The sequence below is a fragment of the Anguilla anguilla genome, chromosome 10, assembly GCF_013347855.1.
Source record: "Anguilla anguilla isolate fAngAng1 chromosome 10, fAngAng1.pri, whole genome shotgun sequence".
In the NCBI taxonomy this organism is placed as follows: Eukaryota; Metazoa; Chordata; class Actinopteri; order Anguilliformes; family Anguillidae; genus Anguilla; species Anguilla anguilla.
The window spans coordinates 46,586,739-46,603,882 of NC_049210.1; the positions used below are offsets into that span (position 1 = coordinate 46,586,739).

A 17,144-nucleotide genomic window follows, 5' to 3' on the forward strand; every position below is an offset into this window, starting at 1 on the left:
TCCTGGCGTACACACTGTAAGCACGATGACGTTAACGACACAGTAACACTTCCCCAAATAACCACAAACTCCAATCACACTCCAAAACTCCAAAGGGAGCCCCTTGAGTTTGGTAAAGGAAGCAGACACAGCACATAAAGCACGGAGCATCGATCTGGGGGCACTGAGTCAGACACAGCTGGTCCATTCATGTCTTCCAATGTGTGTGAATAACAGAGTAAGCAGACAGAGATGAACCCGTCCCACAGAAGGCCAGAGCAGCAGATTCAGTGGGAAGGCTTAGAGAGGGAGCGTAACCATGCAGCTCATCCCAGACAGAGCAAGCATGTTTTTCACAATCTGAGCACAACTTATAATCAAGGGCGTAACTTCATTTGAATATGGGGGGCTGGGGGGGGTTGAAATGCAAAGAAGCTAAGCACAGCAACCCTCTAGGGGGATCCAGGGGCATGCCCCCCTGGTAGGATTAAAAAGAACAGCTGTGAAATGATCATTTCTGGGCAAGCCTAAGGGGAAATAATGATGACATCATTTTAATAAGGTCATATATTATAATCATCATCATAATTATTTTCCTCATCATCATGATGTATTACAGGGGGGTTTATCTGGCCTGTTTTGTAATACTGGGGGGGGGGGGGGGGCGGGGGCGGTAGCCCCCCTATCCCCCCCCCATACATTACGCCCTTGCTTGTAACAGGCAAATTTGATAAATTAAAGCAGTAAAAACAGACTTACCTTCCAGAGGAGCAGAGTGGATTTTCCTGCCATCCTGGCTGTCAGATATGGACCCCCCCTCGGGTGTCCTGTGTGGAGGAGAGAGGAGAGAGCGAGCAGGTGAGGGGGGGGCGGCGGGAGCATTGGAGCGGAAACGCCGCGTTTTGCTTACGGACAGGAGGAACCGCTCACTCCGGGGTCCTCCAACCCCCCCCACCAACCCGCCACCCTGCACCCCTCGGAACCCCCCCCCCCCCCCACCCCGGACGCACATCTGCGCAGCTCATGAGGGCCAAACGTTTGTCATTCCTGCGCAGTCAGACTCTGAGCACTCCACCATGACCCCACAGCTAGCACGGGGAGGGGGGGGCTGGGGGGGGTTACCCCCTGCGGGCGAGGGGGGTAAGGGGGGGCGGAGGGGGTGTGGGGTGCGGGAAGAGGGCGCCGACTACACACACAAAAAAAAAAACCCATAACGTCCTGACCAGAAGGACTTCAGAGCGAGCAGGGGATTTATCTTTCATTTTGGAGTGTTCCTCTGGGTTCTGCTTTTGACCGACCGAACTCCACCGTTTCTCCCCTTCGCCCCCCGCACACTGCCCCCCCCCTCTCCCCACCCCACCCCGCCTCGCTTCAGCCTACCGCCTCTCCGCGTCACACACAGACGCCCATTCATCAATACCATCTGCAAAACCCCCCACCGCTTTCTTTCTCTCCCTCGCTCCCTCCGTCCGTCCCGCTTCCTCCCGTCTCTTTCCTCTCCTCTCCTCCCTCCCTCTCTCGTCCTCTCTCACACTCTTTTGTTCCTCTCCCTGGTCCTCTCCCTCTCTCTCTCGCAGCCTTTCTCTAATAACAGGAAGCCGATGCTTTCCATCTTCGAGAAATTTAAAGACCTTCCGGGCAAATCGCTCACCAGGGCAACAGCTTGAAGTAATTTATCTTCCTCCTTTCTTCGCCATGGAGACCAGCGATCATTTCAGCAAACTGTGAGAGATTAACAGTGGTGCCATTATCGCAGAAGTAATGACACCCAGAAAGAAAGGGCTAGCTGTGCATGTGTGTGTGTGTGTGTGAGTGTGTGTGAGTGTGTGAGAGAGTGTGTGTGTGTGTGTGAGTGTGTGTGTGTGTGTGCATGTGTGTGTGAGAGAGAGAGAGAGAGTGTGTGTGTGTGTGTGTGTGTGTGAGTGTGTGTGGGGGGGGAGTGAGTGTGTGTGTGCATGTGTGTGTGAGTGTGTAAGAGTGTGTGTGTGTGTGAGGGAGTGAGTGAGTTAGTGTGTGAGTGTGGGTGTGTGTGTGTGTGTGTGTGAGTGTGTGAGAGAGTGTGTGTGTGGGGGGAGAGGTTCAAAAGGAGCAGGATGTCCAGCCCTCCCCTTTAATATAATTCCCTGTGTGCCTCAGTGAAATGCAGCCATCTTGGGATTACCCTGGTAAAATACCTTGCCCTGTAATGGGAATCACAGGTGACCTGGAGCCACAGTACACCGTACCAGGCCCAAGCCCGGAAACAAACAGCCTAAGCACTTTTTAATTGGAGCGCACCGTGTGGACATTATATTAGGGCTGGCTGACGGACAGACGGACGGGGGGGGGGGGGGGGGCTGGGGGGGAGCTGAGCTGTAGGGAATGAGATCAGTGTGGGAGAAGCAGCAGCAGGGAGCAGTGTCGAGGATAATCGAGTTGTTGGCAGCAGGAGTGAGCTGGCGGAAGTCATAAAGAGATCTGGAAGATTTTGGAGAGCCAAAAAAACTGAAATGGGTACATAATAGAGTTCCGCTACTTGCATAGCCATGTTAAAAAATGTTTTTTTTTTTTTTTTTTTTAAATGATCCAAGGCGCTCTGATGTAGCTGTGAGTTAGAAAGCCTTTATCCCATTACGGCATAAAGGTTTAAAAACACCAACGCCTTTCAACTCACCTGAGCGTTCATGAGCGCGCCTTTGAATCACACCTCGCACCCCTTTTGTTTTTCACAACTGTAACCTGTCACAAGGTTATGCACGTCTGGGAGCTTTTCCAAAAAAATCCCCATTCCCACCAACCATCTACAGTAGAATTCCCACCCATCTACAGTAGCATTCCCAATCCATCTATCATCAACTGAAAGGGGAGTTGCAGGAGAGAGGGGAAATCCGACTGCACTGGGAATAACAGGTGCGAGCTGGGAGAAGGAAGTTCACGCAGAAGGATTAGGAGTGACTGGGGAGAGAAGCTGGGAATCGCAGGGATGCACTGGGCAGGGTCTAATTAGCACGCAGTCCAGCAGTAGGGAGTTTATCCCAGGCTCCTGGGCCCTCACCGGCTACATATCCAACGCGAAAGAAACATTCCATTTTCAGGAATACTTTAAATTCCAATGTTTGTTTGAGTGCCGGTAAAGACACACACACACATGCCTGCAGTCTAATAGAGATGGATATTAGAACACTAAATCAAGTCTACTTACTCTGTGGTGATCCTGCTATAAAGATCACCCAATCTGAAAGTACTCTGATAAGCGTTTGCTGAACGGCAGTGCCACAGGGGGAACCGCTGCTCTTAGAGCCCAAGCTCACACACTAGCCGGGTCACAGGAATAACGACACCCCATAACCTCGCAGAAGATAAGAGGCATCAGTCAAAGAGAGGGAGGGATTTCAGAGAAAAGGCTTATCGCAGAGTTAATCAACCCCCCCCCCCCCCCCCCCCCAGATACCTCCATTCCACACACCTTGGATTACGTGACCTTACTGGGCAGGTAACATTCTCAAAGGCACAGGTGTCCCGCTCAGACACGGATCCACTGAACAGCTAAACTCAACCTTCGGTGAACACAGAGTTACTCCTTTAACTCCTGAGCCAACAGTACACCAGCCTGTCGCGACAGCCAATCAGAGAACAGCTATGCAAGAACCCCCACACCAGTGTGCTCTAGGATATCATGGAGAAAACACACTGCCAATGACCAAACCTGGGAGGTCAAATATTTATTTAAGGTGTTTATAATGAAGATTTTCTTGTTTTCAGGAAATATATCTGATATATCTGAAAATATGTTCAAAGATCACATTTTGAGAATTCAAATTGTAAATATAATCTCTCAACCACAAAAGCACTTGATTGCAGGCATGTGTTTGAAAATATTATTCCATGTAAAATTCATAATATATATAGACCAAATACAACATTTCCCCCTGTTTACTGCCAAATAAGGAATAGAAAAAACATGTATTTCAAAAAGTTTCAAAAAGATTTTCAAAGAATAAACTCACATTTCACATTTCACATTTCATGAGTTTGGGGTCTGAATGCAAAACACATCGGCTCATTCATTTGGAGTCAACTTCAAGGCCAGTGCATTGAAAGTCAAAATAACATTTTTTACAACTTCAAATTCCACTTTTAAGCATTGTATTTGAATACCTTTCAAATACGTTTAAAAAAATACAAATATATTTGGCCCTGATATGGATGTAACCAATAACAAATCACAGCTTGAAACACAAGTCAATATTCTGACAGATCTCTTATTTACCCCTCGACCTTCAAGAAGACATGTTTCAGAGAGAAGTCAAATGTGAAAATGTTATTTACTATAAAGACGACAGCCAGAGAGTATGAATTTTTATGCAACTACAATAACAATCATTTCTCTCCACAAAACACTAATGAAAAGATTAAAAACGCACAGACACAGAAGAAAATTTAACTGTTTACTCAATGCCAATTCACAAAGTATTTCTGTTTAAAAATTCAAGGTAGGCCTATATTTGATTACTGATTCGGTGCCGAGAACGGCAAGCTATTTTCCCCGCGCGCACTTCCTGTGCTGAATTCCTCATGGAAACGGACGCAAGCCAAAACAGCACAATGCCTGTCTGAGCCTCGTCTTCTGCAGTTTTTATTTCTCTCCGCGGTTCCTGTCTTCCGAGCCCCCGCAGACGGATGATGACTTTGCGCCCGGACGCAAACGCAGGTCTGTATCTCAGGGAGGCCGGAGTCCTGAGTGACAGGGGAACGGTATCAGCGGAAAAATCAGCGGTCAGAAGTGGTCCCGTAAATCAGGCAAATGGCCGCCGGGTGATTGATGGGGTGGGGGGTGGGGGGGGGAGTGCCCTTTTAGGAGAGGCCGGCCCGCCGCACCTGGACGAGGCTCAGAGAGCCGTCGAACCCAAGCTCACATCTGCTGCACAGAGGGCGAGAGAGAGAGAGATAGAGAGAGAGAAATATAGAGACTGAATGAGAGAGAGACAAACAGACAGAGACAGAGAAATAGACAGAGAGTGAGTGAGAGAGAGAGAGAGAGAGAGAGACAAACAGAGAAAAAGAGAGAAACAGACAGAGACAGAGAAACCGACAGAGTAAGAGAGAGATAGAGAGACAGAAAGAGAGACAGGAGAAACGGGAAGAAAACAGAGTGAGAGAGAGGAAAAAAAGGAAGGACAGATTTAGTGGCACCTGGAATATTCATTGAAAGGAAGAAGAAGAGCAGTAAATCCTAGCTACTGTCTCTCTCTTCACCGTTTCTCGGAGGGGGGGTGGAGTGGGTGGGGGGGTGCGCTGCCTCCGTCTGGCTGCTCCGGGCGGCTTTGATCCGTCCGCGTCCGCAGGAAGATGAAAACCATTAAGCAGCGATCCTTTCACACCTCCTTTACCGGCTTCACTGAACCAGACTCAGCGTACGCCCGCGCGCACCTTCAGCGCTCACAAACTCCATGTGCGTTCTGGTCCAGCCCGCGGTGTCTATTTCACACTGTTCACACAGTCACTGAGCAACTCTGTCCCAACTCTGACCACGATCGTCCCGCGCCCCTGCGATTTCTCCTGTCCTGCATGGAAACGTGTCCCTGATCAGTAACTGCTAATTAGCCTGACAGATCAACTCGAGCATCTTCTGCAAAAGCTCATGGACGTGAATGAGATTTTGTTTGAGATCTTCAGACAGAGATCCTTCATTCACAACACCACAATAAGAATCAACAGGCATTCTTGCATAAAAAATAAAATAAATTAAATAAAATTAATTTAGGTTCTTTTTTCCGAAGATGTCTGGATGCTGGGTGTGTGCGTTATTCCACAGGTCCTCACTAACAGGAAATGAGGTAACATTATGAGGAAGTACCGCCGTGGGCTCGCACGCACAGTTCTGCCGTATGATCGCGGTATTGTTCCACTTAACTTGATCGAGCACACAGGCACTTCACTCAAAAGTTCAGTCTTCAGTCTCTTTCCCCCTGAGGAGTCAAACTCTGAGATATCAAAGCGGGAGGGGGGTGAGGGGGTGTCATAAATCTCTAACCCCCCCTCGCCCCCGGTCTGCGGAGTCTGGTGTCAGAAGTCAAACTCGTTCAGGCAGCAGCGTGAATCACCAGACTTGAGCCTAATAAAGTCCTTGTTTTGTCCCTCTTCTTCCCCACTGAACAGAGATATTCTCTTATTTAGGTCCATCGGCTCTCAAAGCCATAAAGTCATTTTTTAACAATTAAATGAGAGTTTAGCTGCCGCAGAGGGTAAAGACTCAGAAAGTGCTCTCACTTAGAACATGTCATCATCCAGACTTCATTCAAAAAAATGAAACAAAAAAAAAAAACCGTCTCAGTTGCAATCAAAAAAGACCACAATCACATAAGGAACGGATTTTCTTTCAACACAAAATTTTTTTAAAAGGGGACAATGTCCATCAAGCAAAATAAAACAATTCACCAATGGCAGAGTCAAAATAGCCACATGACCACTACGGATTTCAAAATACTGAGCTGTCAATCATCCTCAGGGCATTCATAACATAAATGTCCAGAAAAAAAGTGCTGCAAGATGATGAGACAAGGGTTTCCATGGCAACTAAAACCCTCCTGGCCCTTCTGACTGTTTCACCTCCCCCAGTGAAACACTCAGGACTAGCACTCAACGTGTTAGATCCAGGCCTCAGGATGTTTCACTGCATACACACGAGTGCCTTAGCGGATGCACCACTCAGTATCCCAGAGAACCTCTTTACAAAGGGACCTAGTCTGTCACCACTCCACCATTCCTTCATTCCATTACAATTTCTATGCACCGCCAAGATTGGGATTTCTTTCTAGCTTGCCTGAAGTGTTTATCTACAGGATTATCTATAATCAATTCCACTAGCACACATGCAGTAAGTCCACCTCTGCATACAGTGGAGCGACTTTCCCATTTCAAAGCCCGAAGTGCGCAGCGCTTCAGGTGAACAGCAGGGGGTGGATAATGAAGTCCAAGTTGGCGGGGGATGTGCTTAATGACCGTCCCGGGAAACGTGTGCGGATTTAAACGCGCATCGGGACGTCTCCCCAGCGGCACACACCGCTATCAGCCCGGGTCCTGCAAATGGCCCCTGATTCTCAGAGTGAGAGGATCGTTTTGCCGCCGCTCTTCGTATTCATACTTTATGGAGATATAAGCAGCGTGCGTATTATCTGTCACTGTCACGAGGCGTGACTCAAAAACAACACCTCCGTCCCAATTATTGGAATCACCGTGGAAACCGTCTTTCATATCTGAGGTAGGAGTTTCAAAGGCCTGTCAGCAGGAGAAGAGTCTTTGAAGCTCGCGCTGTTTATCCGCTTGTCATTCGTTTATTCGGCGGCGTCTCTGAGCCGAAGCGGTAAGGCTGTCGCGTAAAGCCAGCGAGGACGGGAGGCGCAGGAACGTGGAAACAGGCACGCCACAAACCGAGCACTCCACACTGCCACCAAAACCGCCTAAAGAGGGCCTCAGTGGGTCAGGGAGGCGTGCAGACATCGTTTTTCTTACTTTTGCCTACACCAAAGTGTTGACATTGACAGAAATAAACCCAGTCACATCACCAGGGACTGAATTCAATGCCATTAATAAAGTGTGTGTTCCAAGCGGCTAACTTTCTGTCAACAAGGAGAACCTAAGTGTAAAAGCAGAGGTATTTCTACTGAAAAAAAAACTTAAAAAAAACTCTGAGATGGAAATGAAATCTCATGATGAATGCACTTCACTCTGAACCCAGAGTTCCTACATTAGCTCGGTCGCAAGCAAGAAGTTAAAAAATGTTTTTAAAAACATACCCCAGAGACATTTTCAGAAAATTTAATGAATACTGATTATATTCTGGCTTATTTAACGGTATATGTGTGGCTACATGTAGCTTATGTTAATTAGCTAAGCTATGGTATGTGAGGGCCTCTCCAGACTTCAGGAGCATATTCTGGCCAGCTGCACCTTCCATTAAACAGTGCCGCACAGTTTTGTAGTTGATATGAAATCACATCTTGCCTCATAGTGTTCTTAGACAAATTTAAAGTAAGTATTTTAGGAACAGCAGCACTAATTCTTCTTATCTTTAAATACGGGTTAATTACAATCAGCGGTTCACAGTCTCCCTCGAAATCACACACCAAATAAACATGAAAGTGTCAAATACTGATAAATGTGCATTTGTAATAATTAGGCGTTACACGACTGCAATTATGAAACAAAAACACGTTTTGAAATCAAGAACAAATCCTTCAGTCTGCGCTGGCCGCGGTCTCTTATCTACTTCCTTGATTGGTATCTCTATTAGTAGAGATGATTCGCTATAATTATAATTATATAAAATTAGTGCAATTACTGCATGCTCCCAGCACACCTCGCACACCTACGGGAGGATGCAGCGTATAAAGCTGTTAGTGGCCACAGTCAGTGTCTGAGGCAGATGCTCTTCCTCAGTGGTGCTTTCTGAAGGACCGGCCGGCCAGCATGTGGAAACACTTAAACCACAGCACACTGCAGCCGTGTCCGAGAGGGAAGCCTACCCCTTCAGTGTTCCCATAAAACTTCTCTCTCCCGACTGACACACACACACATACACACACACACACGCGCACATGCATGCACACACACACACACACACACACATGCGCACACATGCGCACGTGCACACACACACACACACACACACACACACACACGCGCACATGCATGCACACACACACACACACACCTGCTCGGTTTTAATAAAGTTCTGGCTTCTTGGGCTGCTTCAGTTCAGCAGAATTAATTTCAACGTCACACGTGCTGAGAAAAAAAAAAAACAACTCCGAACACCAGGACACAAACACAACTCGGTCATAAAATGACACACTCGCCCCATCACAGAGCATCACAAAGCCACCACTCATGCACACCGGCGAGCTAAAAACACAAACACACACACGTGTGCGTGTGTATGTGTGCGTGTGTGTGTGTAGGTGTGCGTGTGAAAGTTACGAGGGCCAGGGCTGTCGGAGAAGAAGAACAGCGCTGAGATAACATTTGTTCTGTCTGCTGCTCTCTGCCTCTCCAGGCCCACCCGGAGATGTAAAACCGCAGGTGCTACAGTAAATTAACACACCTCCACTCCGCCTGCAGACGTGCTTTCAGGAGCCTTCTGTTCGGCTCAGTGACTGACAGTGCTGTCAATCACATCAGGCTGCGTCCTGCAATCACTGATCAAAATTCCCACGCAAAATGCACACCAGATTAAACTGTAATGTCACTGTAATTACATTATAGTTACACTGGTTCTTATTGTTACATGTCTGTGAATTGTAAGAAAACACTGGGCAATTCACATAATAAAATTTACAGCTAGGTTTATCATTTTGGATTGAGGCAGTGAAGCATGTGCTTATGTACTGCAGTGGCTAAGAAACAAACTGCACGATAATTACAATGTAATTACTTCTCTATATTGCCATAATAGTTTAAAGCACAGTTTTTACACTGTATTATAAAATCCATGTAATGCTTGAAAGGGATTTTGAAGCGATGGTCATGTTCACTGTTCATGCAAAAAAACCACTTTGTGATATTCTCTGAGGGTAAATCGCTGTATAAGCAGCTGATACACTGGCCCACAGGTAGAGAAACAAAGGCTGCTCAACGTTCAGCCAATCAAGAGCAGCGGGAAGGCAAGCCCCGCCCATGTCTGCCCTAGACGCCGTGGCAACCAGCCCTCTTCCACCGCCCTGGCTGAAACAGTGGCAGCCCTGTGCTCCCGTAAGGAGAGCTCTGTTCCCCAGCTCTGATTGGCCGAGCCCGCTTCCTGTAATTACAGGAAAGGAAACTGGGCTAAAGGGTCAGCTAATAGCCCCTGAATCCTGCCCCGGTGTGCAGAGGAGTCTGGGAAACGCGGTCCTCGGAGCGCCAGACGTGACCTCGGGCAGGTCGAGAGGGAGGGTCGAGGGTCCAGGGCTCAGAAAGTAAAAGTCCTGCCGTGTGTTTCTTCCACTCACTAATCAGCTCTACTTCCTGGCTGAAGAACTGTACTGTACTGACAGTAGAGCACAGAGCTCATCTGTGAGGAACACAGCTCATCTATAAGGGACTGATCACATCTGTGACAGACAGAGCACATCTGTGAGGTCGCTGCGTGCTGCCCTTCCCATGGGGCCGTGGGGCGACGTGCAGACGCGCAGTATCTCCGGCTGCTTGTTTTTCCAGATGTAGAGCAGAGCGCCGCTGTCTGTCCACCTCTGCATTCCTGGGCCTTCCTTCCCCTGCCCCCCCCCACCCCCCCGTCCCACCCGAGCGGGTTTCAGCGGGGGTCACCGAGGCGGCGGCGGGAGATTCGATACGGGCGTTCTCCGCTTTGGCGGACGGGCCGGGCCGCTACGATAACAGAGCTCCGCCCCCCCCCCCGCCACCGTCTCCCTTTCACACCAACGGAACCGCCCCCTGTGTCTGGGCCCCGACCCCCGACCCCACGCCCCCCCCTCCACGCCGTGACTAACGCCAGGGGCTACCAGCTACAAGGTTCGTGTTACCACGGCGATCATGGAGATTAACGTTAGCCAGAGGCCTGTCAATCATCTCACTGTGAGGAGTTCGCGGTTCTCGCGAAAAGCAGCGGCTGGAGAACGAGAAAGTCCACGAGAGCGGTCATGGTGAGGGAGCACTTCCTGTTTCCCATGAGGCCGTGGGGCTTCTGAGAGCCGTACGTTGCTGGGCAACTTGTCCTTCCTGCAGCCATTTGCCACACGCTCCACATTTTGCGCTAACGCTAACTGTGGGTAAGACTCACACGCACTGAGGCCCGGTCAACCTGCGCATCAGACTCATCATCGCTGGATATCGCCTCATCGCCTAGCCAATCAGGCACCTGCATTCTGGCCTCGCGCACAGAAACTGCACAGTCCAGCTGGTGGGCTGCAGGGCTGGGATTACAGACACAGAGGAGCACGCAGCTACCCAGTGACACAGTGGAGCTGAAGGACTCACGCTGCAGCTCCTCCCATTCAGAGTACACCAGCCAATCATGGCTGATGCTACCACAGGATCTCCAGCACCACATTTATAACAGGCAACAGCGTCGTTCCAACTGCTCCAATTTCATCTGGTACTAAATTTCCTTAAAAATAACTGAATATTAAATCACTGAATCCTGAAAAGACATTTGAAATATTTTTTTTATATACTTTTAATATCAAATATATCCACACTGTAAGGAGGCAAAAGCACTGACCTAGACACATGCTCAAATACCCGCATGCATACTAACCAACCCCCCCCCCCCCCCACACACACACACACACACACAAACATCCACACATCTGCTCCTTCACTTTGCAGGCTTGTATTTGCTGACCTTTTTCCTGCGTGGTCCCAGAGTGATAGTGTGCACAGGGAGGGGGGTGGGGGGGGGCCCGGGGAGGGGGGGTGAGGTAACATTTGGATGCGTACAGCCGTACGGTCAAACGCTCCCAGACATACGCTCGTCATAACCCACAGCGACAGACAGCTGGACCTGGTTACCAGCGTGGGGGGGTGGGGGCGCGGGGGGGGGGGGGGGGGGGGAGGGGGTGCACGCTCAGACTGCACAGGATGGGGGCCCTCTGAGTTCTGCTTTCGGTTCCTGTCTGTGACACTCGCACCTCCAAAAACCCCCGCCTAACCCCCCCCCCTCCCCCGCCCCGCCTGCAGAACTACCCCCGGTACAGTCCACTGGACCCCACAGCTCACTGCAGACTATTTTACACCAACCGTAAAAACTACAGCCCTGGGTATCAGGCAGCTCTGGGTCAGGGGCGGGCGGCTGGCTGGGCGGGGGGGGTTATGGAAAGAGAGAGAGAGTGAGCGAGTGTGTGCTGATTACTCTGACAGAGCAGCTACACCTGAAAGCTGACCCCCCCCCCCCACCCCCGCTATATCAGAATCACAGGGCCCACTCTCAGGACACATCAGGTTTCCTCATTTACTCTGCAGCTTCAACGGATGGACAATACCACTAATTTAACCCGCTACTCCTGCAGTTTCAACTACTACTACTATTACTGCTGCTGCTGCTACTACTACTGCTGCTACTACTACTACTAACGCTACTGCTGCTGCTACTACTACTAGGCCTAATACTATTACTGCTGCTGCTGCTACTACTACCGCTGTTACTACTACTACTAATGCTACTGCTGCTGCCACTATTACTACTAATACTATTACTGCTGCTGCTACTACTGCTGCTACTACTACTACTGATACTAGTACAACTTGAACTAAAATAGTTCAATCATATAAGCTACTTTACTTCTAGACGAGACAGTGAACTTTTAGTACTGTCTGTCTGTATGCAGGCCACTCAACACTGAACTGCGATACTTCACAGATAATTCTGCTGCAGACATCACAGCGACAGATGAAACATCGCTTACGTTTTTCAGGACACTATATATCTTTGGAAATAAGATCTAAAGAGGGAAACAGCAGCAGACATGGTGACCTTGAGTCTGAGCGCACACACGCTCATTACCTTCACTTTCCTCAACAGACTGCACTGCAATTAAGCAGCTCAGCTGTTCACGCAAAACAATAATTAGTCTTACTTGCTTTGATATGAACCTTCATTTCTCTTTGAAATTCAAAGGAGTGATTGCAACAGGTGTACTCTTCTTTACAAGCTTATTATGAAAATATGAACTGTCTGTGACTGTAATGTCCTCCCCGTTTGAGGCCTTTTCCAGAGCAGCTCGGCATCAGTAAACATCAGGAATCGTCTCCTAGACAAAACTTTCATGTGCAGATGGCAAAAATAGCACTATGCTATTTACAACTGACACACACCCTTAAGTTACACATATAAATACCTTCAGGTTTTTGCTAGACTTGCAGTTAAACGTTTTTGGTTTAGAACCTCAAGTACCTCCAGGTCTCTAAACGAACCAGGCACCTCAAATGAGATCACAAGATGTTGTATTAAACATAAACTAAAGGTTTTGCTTTTTTGATATTTTAACATAAAGTTCTCTGAAGATATATTTTGAAAAAGTAGAAAAAATTATTAATTCAAAAAAAGTGCACCACTTTCAATAAATTATTCCTTCTTCTGGTCTGTACAGCTTTATTTGATCCTTTCCACCTAAAATATTGTAAATCAAGCCTATCTGATTGTGTGAAATTAAGCAAAAAAAAAAAAAAACTTAAAATAAGCAAAACCATATTTACGAGGTCATCGTTACAGTTTTGGAGGTTGTGCTACTGGGCAAACTTTTAGGTCAATTTAAGGACAATGTCGCAGGGGTATCGCGTATCTGGCACTAAACTGATATTGTATCTGTAGCGCAAATTTCTGGAATCATGACACCAACCCCATGACAAGTTGGCTTTAATTTATTGTTGTATTTAATTTCCAAATATGCCTTGGTGTTAGATTTCTAAAAGGGTGGAAGGCCAGAGACAGCACGGTGGCTAAGGGTTCTCTGTGGAAAGGTAAGCAATCCATCTACTCCGCTAGGTTCTTTAAAACCTTGAGAGCTGCTCATGAACAGCCTATCTGCTTTGTTTTAATGTATAATTTGAACGTTACAAATTCATACTAGACCTAAAAAATTTTTTTTTAATTATTTGAGGTATTTAATAAATAGTATTAATTTCTACATGGAAATAGTACCACATAAAATGGCAGTGTGTTGTGGTACCTATTTGCTGAAATACTGTTGCACATAGCCAGTCCAAAATATTATTTTGCTCAACTGACAAACACACATACACAAATATCTAAAATATTATTTAAAAGTAGAAAGAAATTACGTTATGCTACATTGCAAAAAAATAAATAAATAAAAAAACTTTTTTCAAAGAATAAGAATAATATTCAGAATAATATTTATGTTGGACGTTTATAAACTCTTAAGCATATTTAAATGTTTAATTGATAAATAAAATAAATTAATTTGAAATCATCCAATTACTTGCTCTGACCCCAGAAATATATTTTTTTAATTATGAGGTAGGGTATTCCAAAACAGGAGAAAATGGTGGAAAAATAGATTTTAAAAATACCAGTATTGTAATTCCATAGACTTAATGGTAGAAGTAACGATTGGTCGAAAATTACTTTCCACTTTCTATGTTGTCATAGCAATAAACTAATTTCCCTGAATAGCCGGCCAGCTTAAGTAATACCAATTAGCTTGCAGACATAAATAAAGTTACTCACTGTTATTTTACTAGTTAAGCAGCATGTCATTTATATGACAGTATGTGATGATGTACAACATCAGTGCAAAATTCCAAATTACTTAGCTAGTGCCCTTAGTTCGCAATAGTCTCTCCTAAAACTACATAGGCAGCTAGTTCGCCACATATGATGTCTGGTGTCAGACAGACAGACTGCGATCTTTTTTGAGCTGATCACTTCTAATTTAAATTAATGTTTGCTCCAGAAAAAAACTGCTGTAATGTATGACGGCGCAGCTCACACACCCTGTCTGGCCGCAGCCCAACACAAAACAGCTCGGATTCACAGATCCAGCCTCTTCAGCAGACAAAACCACAATAACGGCACCGCTCACAGAACCGTCCGCCAGATCACACGATACTCAGACAACACGGTAACCTGCGTTCATACTGTAAGCGTGTGTGTATGACTCTCTCTCTCTTCCACCGTGTGTATTACGCTAGGGCTCGACACACAAACACGAGGGGGCTTAAATCACTGATATTGCATCATGGCACGGGTCAGTATAGTCAACCTGCAGGCTTAACTGGTCACGGAACCAGACACACTTAAAAATATTTCTTTTTAAGAGCCTATGTTTGCAAAGATGCCCGGAGAACGGGTTTCCTAACACAGGTTTGTTTATATAACGCATGTGGACAAAGTCAAATTTGGGGACAGAAAAGGTGTGAAAACAATTATTTGATCTATTCCATTCCAACACATATGTGACGTCACGGGATTCCCAGCCTAGTTTGGAGCTGATATTATGGAGAGCAGTTTATCTTCTAAGTTCTAATCTTCTAAATTCAGATCAGACATATGTAAATGTGCGTTTGCCTGTCCAGCAACCGAGCATGGCAGTTAAATGGAATTGAAATTGCTTTTTGGAAATTGTTAAATAAAAAAACTACACTCCACTTTGCCCAGCTGTGCTAGTGTTATGTCATGATTTTCAGTAAATCCTTGATTTGTGTTAATAGATGAACCCACTATTGCAGTCAATAGGGCCAACGGTAGGAATAACATTTCAAGAGGCTGCACAGTGATCTCACCACTAAAATGAGTTAACATGCACTGTCTAGCTTCTGAATGAGAGTCCAGAGCTCTTCTTGTTTCTTGCTGGATGACTCTATTGCCCAGCAATATTGCAGTCCTGCCAATTTAGCATCTCCCTCATCTTATTTAGGCTAGCAATGTCCTGGATCGGAATTCCCGCATAGGGAACGAATTTCTCGAGGCAGTTCACGTATCCGTTTTTTCAAATCCTTTGAGCTTGTATAGTGTGTACAGGTACTATTTTGAAACCCCCTGTTTGTTTTGACAATATCCCGGCCAAAGTGCCGACCACACGAAACATAAGCGCACACGATCAAAGAGCACTGAAACGTATCGAACAAGCAATTGGACCCAGTAACTTATCCAAATTGGCAAACGTATGAAAAACTAGAATTACGCGCAGTTATCACAAAATTTCACATAAAATTGCTATACTCTTATGATCCCCATTTATCACGCTGACTTTCTCCACGACCAGTACATTTTCAGAAACCGCTCTACGAATTAACGTTATAGCCTACTACCTACTTTTTGGGAGTAAATTTTCGGAAAAATGCCTAATTACCGAACATTCGAGATTTGTCACGTAGTTTATAACGTATGCTAGCCTATGCAACTCAAGCGCCGTTTATGGATTCCATCAAGGTGAACCACAATAATCAATGCACAGAGAAAACCAGACGAACTTCTGGACTGGCGGGGACTGAAATGTATCAAATTCGAAATGAACATCAAATTGAGCATGACGACATCCAGATCTTTAAACAAACGCATTTTAAAAACGCTGCAGAATTACAGCAGAAGTTTGAATGTAGATAGCATGCTGACGAACGGCACGGCGGCAGCAATTTGTCTTCAGTAGCCACGGGGCTCAGAATGAAAATCCTCAGCTAAGTGGCAGAAACGAAGCGTTACGGTTGTACGAATGCTTTATTTACCCTCCACACGCGAATTGTTTGTAAACTCACCTTTTCCTGTCCTGATCAAAACGTGGAAGTTACGCTTCAGAATTCCTCTTCGGATGCTCGTCTACCGTCCGTTAGTATTACTGTTTTAAAAAGCGATTTCTAGCTGTGAAGGGTAGTCCCACGTCTGACTTTTTTCCAAGTCAACAACCTCCTTGCCTCCTTCGAGTAGGGGTTGGCTGCCTCATTCTGGCGCCTTCGTCCTCGGTGCTTGCTCCTTCGCTCTACAGCGCCGACCGGCGACGTCTTGGAGAAGCACACGCCTTGCCACGAATTTGCGACGGGACGCCCCCCAACCCAAGCTTCGACCGCTATTCCAAAAATTGATTTTGATTTACTGAATTAAGCAATGCATTAATGCATTGGGGGCGGGGGGGATCAATTTTCTTTGCATCTGTAAAAATCTATTCTTTATAGCCACAGTGAATCGTTTTCCACAATTTTACCTGGTCATAGAGCTGGTCTGTGGCTGGTCAAAGCTGGTCAAGATGACCATACAGACTGGTCAGCTGGTGAACAGATGGTTGACCGGCTAAACGTGTTGAGAACACAGCTTAAACTTGCCTGCCCCAGCTTAGGCTGGGGTTTAAGATGGAATTTTCAGCAGGCTAATTAATTAATTATCTTTGGAGAACAGAGCGGGTCTTTGTGCTTTCTGCAGAGCTGACATCAGGGGAAAGGCTCTGGCGGGGAGACAGACGGAAGGTGTGCCCGCGCGCCCCAGTCTGAAAGGCGATACGGCGCTGATCGTTCCAGCGTGTGGCAGCGCCTGCCGCTGGCTGCGTTTCCCTTCGTCTGCGGGAGCCCAGGAACGTCTGCACCCCGAAACCCCGCCAGGGGCCCCCCCGCTCGGCGTCCCGTTTAAATTCACCGCACGCAAAACGCGACGCAGACGCTCAGATCCCGCGGATCTGCAGATGGGCATGAGTCAGCAGCACGGGCGAGGGTACCCAGCATGCCGTCCTCCGCCCCCGGCCATC

General features: G+C 46.9%; 1 protein-coding gene across 3 annotated transcripts in view; it reads right to left on the reverse strand.

The window, feature by feature from the left end:
- The window catches only part of bmpr1ba (bone morphogenetic protein receptor, type IBa), a 102,942-nt gene extending 86,576 nt beyond the window's left edge, over window positions 1-16,366 (reverse strand). For 2 of the 3 annotated variants that reach the window (XM_035380093.1, XM_035380092.1), the window contains exons 1-2: window positions 16,168-16,366; window positions 739-806 (exon numbers count right to left, since the gene is read on the reverse strand). The gene's annotated coding sequence lies outside the window, so the exon portion shown is untranslated. The remainder of the gene's footprint in view (window positions 1-738; window positions 807-16,167) is intronic. The other variant, XM_035380094.1, reaches the window with a different exon arrangement.
- Between the last annotated feature and the right edge of the window lie 778 nt (window positions 16,367-17,144).